General features: G+C 41.5%; 1 long non-coding RNA gene across 1 annotated transcript in view; it reads left to right on the top strand.

Moving 5' to 3' along the window:
- Positions 1-15352, top strand: part of LOC115300699 — an 81950-nt gene that overhangs the window by 61664 nt on the left and 4934 nt on the right. The window lies entirely within an intron of this gene.

The following is a 15352-nucleotide window of genomic DNA, read 5'->3' as shown; positions in this document are numbered from 1 at the left end:
GTAATGATTTGCATTTAACAAATTGCAGGGTGGGAGTGACCAACTTTCTCCAGGCTGCTTCTTGAATTGGGGGAAATCCTGGGAGTAACTGAAATGAAAACCAGATAGGGTTGTGGGTTTTCTCAAGTTCATCACTTTCTCATCATGAGTCTCATCAAGATCATGTCAAGTGCTCACTTGCACAGAGGTATTCTTTTCTCTATCCTGCCCATCGCTTTTCAGAAAGCTGATAAATGAAGTCACATTTTTTCTTCCCAAAGGAAACATAAAACTGTCTTAAGATAAGGGTATAACCCTAAGCCAGTGCTCCTTTACCCTTTCTTCAAAGATCACTGCTTACAGAGCTTTAGGAAAATGGGCCCCTTGGCTCACTCTTGGGCCTGAGCCTTACTGAAGCTTCCCTCTGATCTTCTCCTGTTGAATTTTTTTTGCTTTGCCTGTCAGATTGTCTCAGTATTAGTCAGACAGAATTCAGGAGAAGTTGTTCCTAGGAACATCCCAGCCCTGGGCTCTGCAAGAGTTTTCAGAGAGGGTCTTGTGTGGTGAATGGGCTCCCTGCTACCTCATGGAGAACACATGTTTAACTCAGAGCACAGTGAAATCTCCTGGGTTGGGGTGGGGCAGGTGTGTGGGGCCGCGTCTGGAAGCGTTAGATGGACTGTCATATGGTTTGTGTTTTGTTTGCACCTATGGTTTCCTATGTAGGGTAGAAAAGGGAGGAGGTTGAATTCCATGTACTTTCTGTCCAGGTTGTTGTCTGAGTAGCCAGATGGGGGAGATTTGGGATGCAGGCTAGCGGGGAAGGAGATGGCTATGTGAACTGAAGCTCTCTTGCTTGAAATGGTTATGTCTTGGAGAGTACTGGCCTGGCCGTCAGGACACCAAGGTTCCCATCTGGGGGCAACTCTCTTGAATGGCCCCATGTGGTTACTTCTCTTTCTGTGCCTCAGTTTCTTCATATGTCACAGGATGAAGTTCTACCTCAATGGGTTTAAAAATTATTAATTTTATAATGCCAGGTATATCTTTTATCAAAAAAATATTTTTATCCCTTTGCCTGTACCTGAAAGACCTAGAGATAGGCTCTTCTGAAGTGAGGGACTGGGATCTGAGATCATTTCATTCCTTACCATTCTCTTTCTGTTTAAAAGCCATGGAACGAGATGATAAATTACACAAACAACCTTCTGTTCTAGTGCCAGTAGAATGTATATCTAGGACTAATGAGCAAAGGAACTGAAACCTTGACAATTTTGAGTGATGATGGAATCCATGATCATGGAATCCCTTTTCATTTATTTAGTTTTTCTTTGATGCCACTCATGAGAGTTTTGTTGTTTTCCTTTTATAGATCTTGCATGTATTTTGCTTATACGTAAATATTCCATTTTTTGGTGCTAATAATGTAAATGATATTGTGTTTTTAATTTTGAATTCCACTTGTTCATTGCTAGTATATAGAAAAGTGATTGATTTGTGTGTATTAATCTTGTACCCTGCAACCTTGTTATACTTGCTTATTAGTCCCAGCTATTTTTTTGGTCAATTCCTTTAGATTTTCTACATAGATAATTATGTCCTTTGCAAATACAGATTTTTTTCTTTTTTCCTAGTCCACATACTTCCTCCCCACACTTTCTTGTCTTATTTGATTAGCTAGAACTTCCATGTGATGTTGAAAAGGAGCGATGAGAGGTACATCCTTGCCTTGTAGCTGATCTTAATTGGAAAGCTTCTCATTTTTCACCATTAAGTATGATAAGAGCTGTAGGTTTTTTGTAGATATTCTTATCAAGTTGAGGAAGTTCCCCTGTAGATCTAGTTTACTGTAAGTTTTTATCATAAATTGGTGTTAGATTTTGTCAAATGCTTTTTCTATTTCTATTGATATGGTCATGTGATCTTTATTTTTCAGCTTGTTGATGTGATGGATTACATTAATTGACTTTCAGATGTTGAACCAGCCTTGCACACCTGGGGTAAATCCACTCAGTTATTGTCATGCAGTTCTTTTAAAAACATTGGCTCTGGTTTGATAATGTTTTGTTGAGGGGTTTGCATCTGTGTTTATGAGAGTTATTGGTCTGTAGTTTCTTTTCTTGTAATGTGTTTGTCTGGTTTTGGTGTTTGGGTATAGTTGACCCAAAGAATATTCCCTCTACTTCTGTCTTCTGAGATTACAGAGAATTGACATAATTTCTTCCTTAAATATTTGGTAGAATTTACTAGTGAACCCATCTGGGCGTGGTGCTTTCTGTTTCAGAAGGCTATTAATTTATTGGTAATCTTCTTACTAAATATAGACCTATTCAGACTGTCTATTTCTTCTTGGGTGGGGGTGGGTTATTTTTTTAAAAGAATTGTTCCATTTCATCTAGGTTATCAAACTGTGGGCACAGAGTTATTCAAAAAATTCCTTGTTATTCTTTTAATGTCCATGCAATTTGTAGTGATGTCCCTCTTTTATTTCTGGTCTTCATGATCTATGACCTCTCTTTTTTTCTTAGTTAGCTAGAGGTTAATTGATTTTATTGATATTTTCAAAGAAGCAGACTTTCATTTAACTGATTTTTTCTATTGATTTTCTGTTTCCAATTTCATTGATTTTTGTTATAAGTCTTATTATTTCTTTTCTCTTAAACGTTTACTTTGGATTAATTTGGTTGATTTTAGAGATTTCTTCTTCTCTAATAATATAGGCATTGACTGCTATAAATTTCCCTTTAAGCATTGCTTTTGCTACATTTCACTAATAAAAAAATTTTTTAAATGTTTATTTATTTTTGAGAAAGAGAGAAACAGAGTATGAGTGGAGGAGGGTAGAGAGAGAGAGAGGTAGACAGAACCCAAAGCAGGCTTCAGGTTCTGAGCTGTCAGCACAGAGCCTGACATGGGGCTTGAACTCACAAATCATGAGATCATGACTTGAGCCAAAGTCGGACATCTAACAGGCTGAGACACCCAAGCACCCCACCATCTCACTAATTTTAAATAAGTCATGTTTTCATTTAGTTCAAAATATTTTAAAATTTTTCTTGAGATTTCCTCTTTGACTATGCATTCTTTAGAATTTTTTTTAATGTTTATTTATTTTTGAGGGGGAGAGTGCATGTAGGGGGAGAGTTGGGGAGGGAGAGGGGCTCAGCGAGGGGGAGGGGCAAGAAGGGGGGGGGCAGAAATGGGGGGATGTAGTCTGAAGTGGGTTCTGGGCTGACAGCAGAGACCCTGATGCAGGACTTGAACTCACAAACTGTAAGATCATGACCTGAGGAAGTGTCAGCCACTTAACTGACTGAGCCACCTGGGTACTCTTAGAGGGTTTGTTTTTTTTTTAATGTTTATTCATTTATTCTGAGAGAGAGAGAGAGTGCAAGCGGGTGCATGAGTAGGGGAGGGGCAGAGAATAAGAGGGAGAGAGAAAATTCTAAGCAGGTCCTGCACTGGGAGCCCAATGCAAGGCTCAATCTCATGAACCAGGGGATGGTGACTGGAGCTGAAATCTAGAGTCCGATGCTTAAACCAGCCAGAAGTTTAATTTCCATGTATTAAATTTTTTTTAAACATTTTTATTTATTATTGAGAGACAGAGAGAGACAAAGCATGAGCGGGGAGGGGCAGAGAGAGGGTGAGACACAGAATCTGAGTTGTCAGCACAGAGCCCAAGATGGGGCTCGAACTCACAAACTTTGATTGAGATCTTGACCTGAGCCTAAGTCAGACGCTTAACCGACTGAGCCACCCAGGCGCCCCATCCTCATGTATTTCTGTGATTTTCCAGTTATCTTTGTGTTATTGATTTTTAGTTAAATTCCATTTTGATGCAAGAGCACACGTTCTATCGTTCCTATGATTTTATTTTTTTAAACGGTGTGTATATTAAAATTTTTTCTAATGTTTATTTATTTTAGAAGGAGAGAGAGACAGAGAGTGAGTGGGGGAGGGGCAGAGAGAGAGAGAACAAGACACAGAATACAAAGCAGACTCCAGGCTCTGAGTTGTCAGCACAGAGCCCGACTTGGGGCTTCAACTCACGAGTCGTGAGATCATGACCTGAGCCGAGGTCGGATGTCCAACCAACTGAGCCACTCAGGCACCCCAGGATATGTATATCTTTAAAGTTTATTTATTTTGAGAGAAAGAGGGAGAGCATGCATGTGTAGGGGAGGGACAGAGAGAGAGGAAGCAGGATCCACAATGTCAACAGGAGCTCAATCATGTGATATCATGAGCAGAGCTGAAATTAAGAGGTGGAAACTTAACTGACTGAGCCACCCAGAGCCCCTCCCTACTTTCTTTTGATCAGTGCTACCATAGTATGTTATTTTTCTTTATCCACTTACTTTTAATCTGTATGTGCTTTTATGTATAAAATGGGTTTGTAAACAACATATAATTGAGTCTTCTTTTTTGATAGACTCTGACAATCTCTGTATTATTAGGTGCATTTTGACCAATGACATTCAAAATGATTATTGATCTACCATATTTGTTACTGTTTTCTTTCTTTCTTCTTTACTTTTTGTAGTGGTTGCCCTACAGTTTACAATATATTTACAACCAATCCAAGTCCTCTTGCAAATAATACTAAACCATTTCTCAGATAGTGTGCCTCCTTTATGATAACAAAATAATCCTAATTCTTCCTTGCCATCCCTGCATCATTACTGTCATTCATTTCACTTACATATAAACTTATATTGTATATATAATAATTATGTCCACTTACATTGTTATGCCCAGATTTTAAATATCATCCTCAAAAACCAGAGACCGCCAGGGAGACTGAGTCACACAGGCAAAAGCAAAGGGCTTTATTACGGGTTTAGGCTCACTGGACCTAAACTCTGGCTCACAGACTTCACCAGCGCAGTGGTTGCGTGCTGACAGCCCTGAACAAAGGCGGGGTAGGGCCTTTATGGGTTTGGGAGGGGGGAGTTACAGGAAATTGTAACACAGGTACAGGGGTCCAATCATTATTATACAGTATTATTGATAGCAGGTTTATCCAATTACAACATTTAGAGTGGTAACCAGTTACAGAGTGGGCCCAGGACCCTCACATAGGGTGTAACTAGCCTTCTAGGCCTGCCCTTAGAAATGTTAAGGGTGTTAGCTGGCCTTTCCTGATTGGGTGTTACAAGGGTTGTCCCTCCTTCCTTGGGCAACGTGTGCCCTTCTATTTTCTAATGATTCTGTGTCTTTACAACATATATGTCATATATATATCACACACATATATATGCATATATAACATTTATGTATTAAGTATATATATACATATATATAGGATCTCACATCAGACACCATGGACATTGCAAGGATAATCAAGGAATACTATGAACAGTTCTGTGCCCACAAGTTTGATAATCTAGATGAAATGGGCCTATTTGAAAGATACCACTTGCCAACCTGCATGGTTTCTGAGAAGTTAGATGTAATTCTTGTCTTTGTTCCTCTATAGGTCAGCTGTTTCTTTCCTCTGGCTTTTAAAAGGATTTTTCCCCCTTTATCTTTGATTTCCTGTAGTTTGAAGATAAGATGCCTAGGTTTAGTTTTTAGGGGCAGGTGTCCTGCTTGGAGTTCTCTGAGCTTCCTGGGCCTTTGGTCTGGTGACATGAAATTTGCGGGAAATTCTCAGTCATTATTATTTCAAATATTTTTTCCATTCCTTTCTCTTTCTTCCTTTCCTGGTATTCCCATTATGTATGTTATACATTTTGTAGTTGTCTCGCAGTCCTTGGATGTTCTGTTTTTTTTTTTCCCCAGTCTTGCTCTCTTTGTTTTTCAGTTCTATATGTTTTGAGATAAGTGTAATTAAGCACTGAAATTCTTTCCCCAGTTTCAACCTAAGAGTAAGCTCATCAAAGGCATTCCTCATTTCTGAAAAACGTTTTTGATCTCTGGCCTTTCTTTTTGGTTCTTTCTTGGCATTTTCACCTCTCTGCTCACATTGCCCATCTGTTCTTGTGCTCTGCCTTCTTCTCCATAGAGCCCTTGGCATATTAACCATAGTTGTTTAAATTCTTGGTCTGATAATTCCAATATCCCTGCCATATATGGCTTTGATGCTTGCTCTCTGTCTTAAAATTTTATTTCTTGCCTTTTGGTATGCTTTGTCATTTTGATAGCTGGACATTAGGGTAAAAGCAACTGCTATAAATAGGCCTTTAATAATGTGGCAGTGAGATGTGGGGGGAGGGGAAGCATTCTGTAGTCCGATGATTCCATCTGAGTCTTTTAATGAGACTGTGCCTCTGGGCTGTGAACTTCACGTGTACCCCTGGTGAGACAGGATAGCTAGAGGGGGCTGGAGTTGGGTATTTTCTTTCCCCCAGTTCAGTTAGGTCTGACAGTAGTACCCCAGCAAGTTAGGCTTAGGAGAAACTGGTTTTTCCTGAGGGTAAGTCTTGTGAAGAAGAACAAGTGTTCTGTTTTCTTTCAGAATGGTTCCTTTTCCTCCTTTCCCTGCCCGGAGCCCAAGGAGATTTTCCTTCAGTATTTACTGTGAAAATCTGGTTGAGCGCTAGGAGGCAAATCTCACAAAAGTGTGGGGTCCCCTATGACCAGGTCGTCCTGCAGGTTTTTTTTTTTTTTTTTTAAACTCTCAGGCTCGTCCACACCGAGCCTCCTCCGGGGGTTTGTCTGTTACAGCTCAGGTTTTCCTGCACCAGCACCGGATCTTGCACCGGTTCTCACAGCGGTTCTTGCTCCCTGAGTCTCGGCTCCAGTGAGCTGTGGCTCTCTGTGTTTGCCTGTCAGGTTTTCCAAGCCATGCTTTGAAGTCTGGTCTTCTAAAATATAAGGGTAGAGGTTTGTCCTGTGCCCTCCCTGGCGGCCCCCACCCCCATGGCCCCAAGGAGATGGTTGGATGGTCTGTCAACCTCCAAGCTCTTACATGCAGAACTGGCGCTGGGAGGTCCCGACCCTGGGAGTTTCATAAGCTCCTCGGGTAGTTCCCATGTGCAGCCAGGGCGAGAACCACTCTATGAGGATCTTCTCCATGACTCTGAACTTTAGGCTCTTGCTGGTTGTGTAAAGTTGGATTGGATGTTGCCAGATCAGTGCCTTTAGACCTGGGGTTTTATGGCCCCCTATCAAAATCATCCCTAATCTGACCACTTTCATATTGTCAGAAACAGTTTTGTATTTTCTAAGATTTTATGATGCTTCTTCAGGTTACTTTTTTCTAATTCAGGGGCTTCCTTTTTCTTTTTCCTTTTGTGTTGTTTTTTAATTATTGTTTATTTATTTATTTGTAAAATTTAAATCCAAGTTAGTTAACAGAGAGTGTAATAATGATTTCAGGAATCGAATTTAGTGATTCATCACTTACATTTAACACCCATTTAGCCCATCCCCACACCTAGATCCCCTCCAGCAACCCTCAGTTTGTTCTCTGTATTTAAGAGTCTCTTATGGTTTGTCTCCCTCTCTGTTTTTTTTAGTTTTGTGTCCCTTCCCCTTTGTTCATCTGTTTTGTTTCTTAAGTTCCACATATGAATGAAATCATATGATATTTGTCTTTCTCTGACTGACTTGTTTCGCTTAGCATAATGTACTCTAGTTCCATCCGTGTTGTGGCAAATGGCAAGATCCCATTCTTTTTGGTCACCGACTAATATTCTATTGTATCTATATCACATCTTCCTTATCTATTCATCAGTTGATGGACATTTGGGCTCTTCCATACTTTGGCTACTGTTGACAGTGCTGCTATAAACGATGGGGTGTGTGCATAATTTGGGACTTTCTGACAATAGCTCCTGGGATACATAACCACTTTCAGTTTTGGAGAATGAGACGTTCTAGCCCTCATTTACCTCTGCTGTGAGGATCTTGTGGCATCCTAATAATGTCACTTTTTGGGTGACAGGGTATGATTCATGGAAAGGAGAGGACCCATTGGGTCTCTTTGGGAGCAACTCTTTGGGAGTTCTGTAATTTCTGTACTTTGTAATATTTCTGGATACAGAAATATCCGGTGACAGATCTGGGGCTCAGTAAATTTATGGGAGTGAGGCAAGAAAGGATCCTAGTTAATAGCCTCACGGGACACGGGGGAAGTGTCACCGCTGGAATAAGCCAGGCCTCTGAGATAGGGATCTAATATATAATAAACATTCAGCTGAGGAAATTTTAAGCGTCTAATTGGCTTTATTAATTGATTTATGAATCAGGCAGCATCCCATCTAGAAAACAGAGGGTCGCTCTAAGGAGATGCACAAAATGGTGTGTTTTTTATAGAAGGAGGGCGGGGCAAGAAAGCAAAAGGAAAGGATTGTTTCAGGCAAGGTGGCTTTTCCTTAGGGAAAAAGCAAGGGGTCTTATCAAACAGATTATCTCATCTTCCTTGGGGGCATGGAGAGGACCCACTAGGCAGACTCATTGGAAAAATTCCTGACTGACAGGTTTAGACTACATTTCTGAGGGAGGTAGAAACTGCAGTTAGATTAGATATCAAGCCCTGGTTTGGGGACTTATCTAAGTGTAGCCACTTGGGGCCTGTGGTTTTCTTTTTAACAGGATGGCCACTTACCTCCCGGAGGTTGGGAGATGGGCCAAGAAAAATAGGAGCAGCAGTATCTTCTCAAAAGACTGAATGGGTCTGAAGAGGTTTTCTTTCTCCAGGCTTTTCTTTTTTAATTTTATTTTTATTTTTTTTGTGGTAACTTTATTTTTTATTTTTTTTTAGAATATAACACTATTTTTTTTAACATATGCAATTATTTTCCATCCTTTACAATACAGTAGTTACAATGACACTCAAAACAGAAAAGCAAAGTAAAAAATCAAAACACCAACTTCTGTTTCATGTAATTAGACTCATACAGAAATTAGAAGGTTAAGGAACAACTAGTTAATCACCTAATTTCACAGCTATCTGAAGTGGCAATCGTTATATAGCAGCTTATCTATGATACATTCAAGATACATGATACAATTTATTACTTGCCCATAAGCTAAAACCCAGCCTGCTTAATACCTTTCCTTAAATTCCACCTCTATACTACAATATGCTTGAGGTCCATGCAAAGAAGTAGCTACCTTTTATGTACGAAATGGATGATTAAGTCTTTGGTGTTGTAAAAGCAACTTCCTTTAAACATAACCACCCCCACCACCAAAAAAAGAAGAGGAAAAAAAAAGTAATGAAAATAATAAGGGAAAAACCCAAGACACACTTCCTAGGGGGAAAAAAAACAACAAAAAAACAAAAATAACCATCATGTAAGGCTTTTAAATTCTAAAGATGAAGTAGAAAAAGGGGCAGGCTCCGTGACCCCCAATTTCCTCCTGTTTCTACTGATTCTCAAGCTATTGAGCTTTCCCCATTTTCCCTTCCTCTCACACAGAAAGGTCCCTCTGGTGAGGTTGTTGCAGGAACCATATTTCTAGGCTGTTGATGGTGTGACCATATTCACCAGAAAAAACAAAACAAAACAACCCTGGACTCTCTGAATGGAAGAAGGGGCTTTGGGGGCTTTGGCATTGGCCAGAAATGGTATCCCCTTCCTCTGAGTCAGATCCTCCAAGAGCATGAATATGACCCACTTTTACCTTGAATTTGTGAGCAGGTAAGTATGTACTCCCTAAAATAGCATGCTATCTATCCAAACCTACTCTCTATAGACCTTCGAATTTTGATAGTCTGAGTGGTTTTTTTTTTTTTTTTTTTTTTGTATAAATGCAGGGGTACCAAGCACTGGTCTTTCCTAAAACACACTAGGTAGGAGCCTCATCATCCATCAACCTCTGGGTAGTTTGAGGGAGAACTGCGGAACGTTGGGGCTGGGGCTGAGGATGAGATGCTGGGGGTGAAGTGGAGACGGGGTGCTGATGAGAGTCCTGGGAAGATGAGGGAATGACCGCAGAGAGTGTGGGAGGAGGGGTGTGACAGACAAACGCATGCAGGGGAGTCCACGGTGTGGTCCCAGGCCACCCTGATGTGTAATGCCCAGAATTCGGGAGTCCCCCAGAAATGAACCACCAGAGTCCAGAGTCAAAGCCAAAAAGCAAGGGTCGTTTATTGCAGGTTCAAACTCAGGCCTCGGCTCACTCCAAGCTGGTGGAACGGAGAGAGCCAGAGAGCCCCGAACAAAGGTGGGGTAGGACTTTTATGAGTTTGGGAAGGGGAGTTACAGGAAATTGTGACATAGGTACAGTGATCCAATTATTATTATACAATATTATTGACAGCAGGTTTATCCAATTACAACATTTAGAGTGTTAACCAATCACAGAGTAGGCCCAGGACCCAGGATCCTCACATAGGGTGTAACTAGCCTTAGGCAATAACTGATCTAGGCCTGCCCTTAGGAAGGTTAAGGGTATTACAAGGGTGGTCCCTCTTGCTTGGGCAATGTGTAACCGCCTAATAGTTCTGGAGAGACTGACCTTTAGACCTAGTTTAGAGGGGAAACTTAAAGCCTGTCATGGCGTCTACCAGGTTCAGACTCATGTTCTTACAGATGAAGCTAATGTTCTTCTCAGCTTCCTGATGTCTGGAAGGTTTAAAAGGCCCCAGTATCAGTGTAGTTGGTGGCACACAGGTAGAGATTGGAGGGGGAGAAACAAAGCTTGGCCACTCATTCTGAGTTTGTCTGTCACTCTTGTGCCACCTGTTCCAGGTAGTCTGGTGTCCCAGGGAAGCTCATGACACAATCAAAGCTTCTGCCCCCCCAGAGCCCCTGTGTCTGGTGAGAAACAAGATATCATTGCTGTGCAGTTCTCCGTACACAGGGGCTTGAGGGTGGTCAGCTTTTGGATAGAATACAATCAACCTGATACTTCTAATGACTTTTTTTTTTTAAGATTTAATTATTTTTTTACATTTGTTTATTTTTGAGACAGAGAGAGACAGAGCACAAGTGGGGGAGGGGCAGAGAGAGAGGGAGACACAGAATCCAAAGCAGGCTCCAGGCTCTGAGCTGTCAGCCCAGAGCCTGATGTGGGGCTTGAACCCACAAACCATGAGATCATGACCTGAGCTAAAGTCAGATGTTAACCGACTGAGCCACCCAGGTGCCCCTTTTAATAATTTCATACAAATAGCAGAAGACCTCTGAAATCTTATCTCAGACTGGACATAATGTGGATGCTGCTTTTTATATCTGTTGGATCTGTCATTCCTCAAAAGATGGAACATATAAAGTAACTTTTGGTTTTCATTCTTTCCCCCCTAACTCTCACAGAGGGTTAAGTAACTTGGTCAGTCACACTAATACAGGGATTCCAGAAGATACTCAAGTTAGTCAAACACTATCACTTGACTAAACTGTACAGATTGCAGGAAGCCCCAGGGAGGCCGGTTTCATGTGGAGAAGGGAGAGGCGGGATGGGTCCAGTTGGCCCCAGAATACAGACATGAAAGCGGCAGGCCCATGGCCATGTGGCCAAGGGGCTGGGAGAGGAGAAAGTGCGAGGAACAATGTCTTCTCGTTTGGCAGAACTGGCTGGGAGTTGGGAGACCAGCGTTCAGGGCTGTGTCTGAGGAGAACTCACCCCAGGGCTGTGCTGGCCGCTTTCCTTTCTGGGCCTCCTCGTTTAATGGAGTTGGTTTGTGTCTATCAGTGTCCTTCAAAATCGTGGCTTTCTTAAGCCATGAATATTTTCCTTAAGTAAAATTTGGACCCGTGCTAAGTATTTAAAACCGACGGGCAGCTCCGATGGGGTGGTGTGGGGCCATGGCTGGTCCCTTCGTTCTCCACCCTTTCAGGCGGAGCCCCAATTTGAAAGCCATGTGACAGGATGGAATCTGATTGAGTAACAGCTTGTCCACCAGAGCAGTCCTGCAGGCATAAGGGAGATGCAGGTTTGGAGAGCTGGGAACTAACACCTGCAAATCAAATTGCCTGTTGTTGGTAAGAAGTAAAATCCTCAGTATCACATGCTCAAGGGTTTTTGCTGAGAGGCTGTTTAGCTTGAGGAGACCAGGATCCAGCCAGAATTGCAGGTCAAAGTATATGATGTTTGAATATAATTCACTCTGTTTTCACCAAAAGAGAGAAGGAGGTTTGCAAGAGGTAGGTTGATAGATCATCTAGTATCATTGTAAAAGGTAACAAGAAAAACGGCGAGATTCTACTCTATCATAATACAGTGCTGCTATTTTAATCATATATAGGCAATGTCTACCTAATCCTCATATATTATATATTTTTTATAATATTGACATATATAATGATATACAGTTTTTTGTGTATTAAGACAACACAATAAGATATCCAATGAAGCGCACATCTCTAAGAAAAGATGAAAAAAATGCTGTTCAAGTGACAGAAACATAAAATACCATACTTTTACCATACACATTAATGTTTCATTAGTCTTACTAATATTTCATTAGTTACTAGTGGCCACAGTCACAGTCCTATTGTTGATTAGTTTAAAATAGCACATAGAAAGAATTAAGTTAAATAAGAAAAAATTAAATATGTTTTACTTTTTGTTGTCTATTTTGGCTAAATCCCCAGGTACCACTCTAAAAATTAGAGTCCCTAGTACTGGTAGAAATATATTGGGGTGGATTTTGACTTTCTGTACCTGTTTGCAGGGGGCAACATGTTTCTCTAAGACCATATGGACAGTGAAGGGTGCAGACCACGTGGTCCTGGGTGGGCAGAAGTGCAAGTGCAAATGGTGTGGTTTGGGTGGGCAGAGATGGGGTGACCCTAGTGTCTATTGTCTTTAGTGTCCCCTACCTCTCAGCTCCCCTGTTTTTTGGAGCAACTGTCTGGAGGCTAACTTCACTTTCTGTCAAAGCTGGGAGGTCCCAGGTCCTTTGCATCTGGTCCTATTTCTTCAATGTCTCTGTTGATTCAAGATCATGGCTGTCCTGTGGTCTCCTGTGGAGGCAATAGACGCCACACTCCTTGAAGAACTCCAGCCCTCAATTTCCCTATCCTGTGTCTAACTTTCCATACCTCTCCAACTTGCTCTTGGGGCACCCACCTTATCACGCCTTTCCTCAGACATCATTATCAAGGTCACCACCCCTTACCTCTGCTGCTCTGCTAGAGCTATGATGAATTGGCAGTGTCTGGTTTCTCCTGGCTCTGATGCTCTGCTCCAGGGTTGGAGGCATTAAGTCTCTGTAGATAGGAAGTCTGCTGAAGCTACTGGTTTGGAAGAGAAGTTCCTGACTGGGTTTCTGCATATGAGCTTGTCATGGTTTTATGACTTTTCAGTCAAGTCAGGAAGGCATGCAATACAGAGTCTGTACTTGGAGAAAGAAAGTGAGAGAAACTGAGTCCTTTTGCACTAGTTTTCAGTGTGCAAAATACTTGCTTACCAATGTTCTGCTGCTGCTGTTTACTTAATAGGAAAGAGTACAGACCTGTGGAGGGGTGGGGGATGGGCTTGGCTTCTGAGATGATCACGATCAGAATTGTCCTCTGGAAGTGAACACTGTGAGGTCTGTGACAGTCTTCCCAGAAGGGCACTGAGAGACAGAGAGCTGCCTTAGAAGTGCTGACTGGCTGAGGAAGCCATGGAGGTGAGATGGGTCTGCCCCAGTGTTTCCTGGACACGGAGTCCAGAGTAGTGCTCTGGGGCTCTGAGTAACTATCACAGAGGGGCAGGGCTAAATGGACACTCATGAATTGCTCTCCCTTCTCTTTCCTCCCCAGCAAGTGCTCTTTCTATTTGCCAATGCAAACACTTAATAATGAGACTGTTATCCCCCAGAACATGCAAATAATAGATAATTCCTATAGATAGATGATAACAAATATAGACAGTGTTTGACTATTGTCAAACATGGGATGTTGATTACAGTTTTGCTGATAAATGGCTTACACTGAATATTACAGGCCTATGACTTTCTGAAAAGACATAGTCATACAATAATGATTAAATTTACTTCAAAGTATTTTTTGTATATAGCCAGTTAGACTTGATAAAATACGTGTTCAGTGATTATTCCATTTAAGATGATGGAAACTGCAAGAGTTCAGATGGTAAACGTCACACTGAAAGGAGTAATTAGCATTTTGATGGATATAAAAAAATCTGCCAGCTGGTTCTGTACCGTTATCTTAAGAAGGTGTTTCACCGAGATACCACCTCACGCCAGTCAGAGTGGCTAAAATGAACAAATCAGGAGACTATAGATGCTGGCGAGGGTGTGGAAAACCAGCACCCTCCTACACTGTTGGTGGGAATGTAAACTGGTGCAGCCACTATGGAAAACAGTGTGGAGGTTCCTCAAAAAATTAACAATAAAACTCCCCTATGACCCAGCAATAACACTGCTAGCGATCAACGCAAGGGATAAAGAAGTGCTGCTGCATAGGGGCACATGTACCCGAATGTTCAATAGCGTCACTTTCAACAATAGCCAAATCATGGAAAGAGCCTAAATGTCCATCCATTGATGAATGCATCAAGAAGATGTGGTTTATACGCACAATGGAAAACTACATGGCAATGAGAAAGAATGAAATCTGGCCATTTGTAGCAACATGAATGGACATCGAGGGTGTCATGCTGAGCGAAATAAGTCAGGCAGAGAAGGACAGATACCATATGTTTTCACTCCTAAGTCTAACAAGTGAAACTTAATAGAGGACCATGGGGAGGGAAAGGGGTGAAAAAGAGTTAGAGAGAGGGAGGGAGGCAAATCATGACTCTTGACTACTGAAAACAAACTGAAGGCTGAAGCGGGTAGGGGAAAGGGGCCGGGGGAGGGGGGGGTGATGGTAATGGAGGGGAGCACTTGTAGGGAAGAGCACCGGGTGTTATATGGAAACCAACTTGGCAATAAACTATTAAAGAAAAGGTGTTTAAAGTATGGATTAAATTATGTGATTTGTAGTAATCTTTTATTTGAATATAATATATGCAGAGTTATGGGCTAATTTTTAGGGTACAAGTCTTTAGCATTTTGTGTGGAATTTTGTATAACTCTGGAGTATCAACATATGAAAATGAGAGCAGGGGAGCCTGGGTGGCTCAATCACTTAAGTGACTCTTGATTTCGGCTCAGGTTCTGATCTCACAGTTTGGTTCATGGGAATGGAGCCCCAAGTGGTTCTCCCGAGCTGACAGTGCACAGTCTACTTGGAATTCTCTCTCTGCCCCTCCCCCACATACCTGCGCACATGAGTGCACTCTCTCTGTTGAAATAAATAAATGAACATTAAGAAAAGAATGGTATTTTAAAAAAAGATGAGAACACTGGTCTGTACTTCAGTGGGGTTTGGTGTGGCTTAAGGATTTAAGAGAAGAATGTTGGCTGTCTATAGGCACTTGGATTGTTTCCATTTCTTGGCCATTGTGAATAATGGAGTGAACAGGAGTGTTTGGTTGCTATTTTTAAGCACGCAAATCTTTATTTTTTTCTTCCTTCAAG

This window comes from Suricata suricatta, chromosome 9 (assembly GCF_006229205.1).
Source record: "Suricata suricatta isolate VVHF042 chromosome 9, meerkat_22Aug2017_6uvM2_HiC, whole genome shotgun sequence".
In the NCBI taxonomy this organism is placed as follows: Eukaryota; Metazoa; Chordata; class Mammalia; order Carnivora; family Herpestidae; genus Suricata; species Suricata suricatta.
Note: the sequence above shows the minus strand (reverse complement) of the source record. Positions and strands in the feature narration are given on the sequence as shown.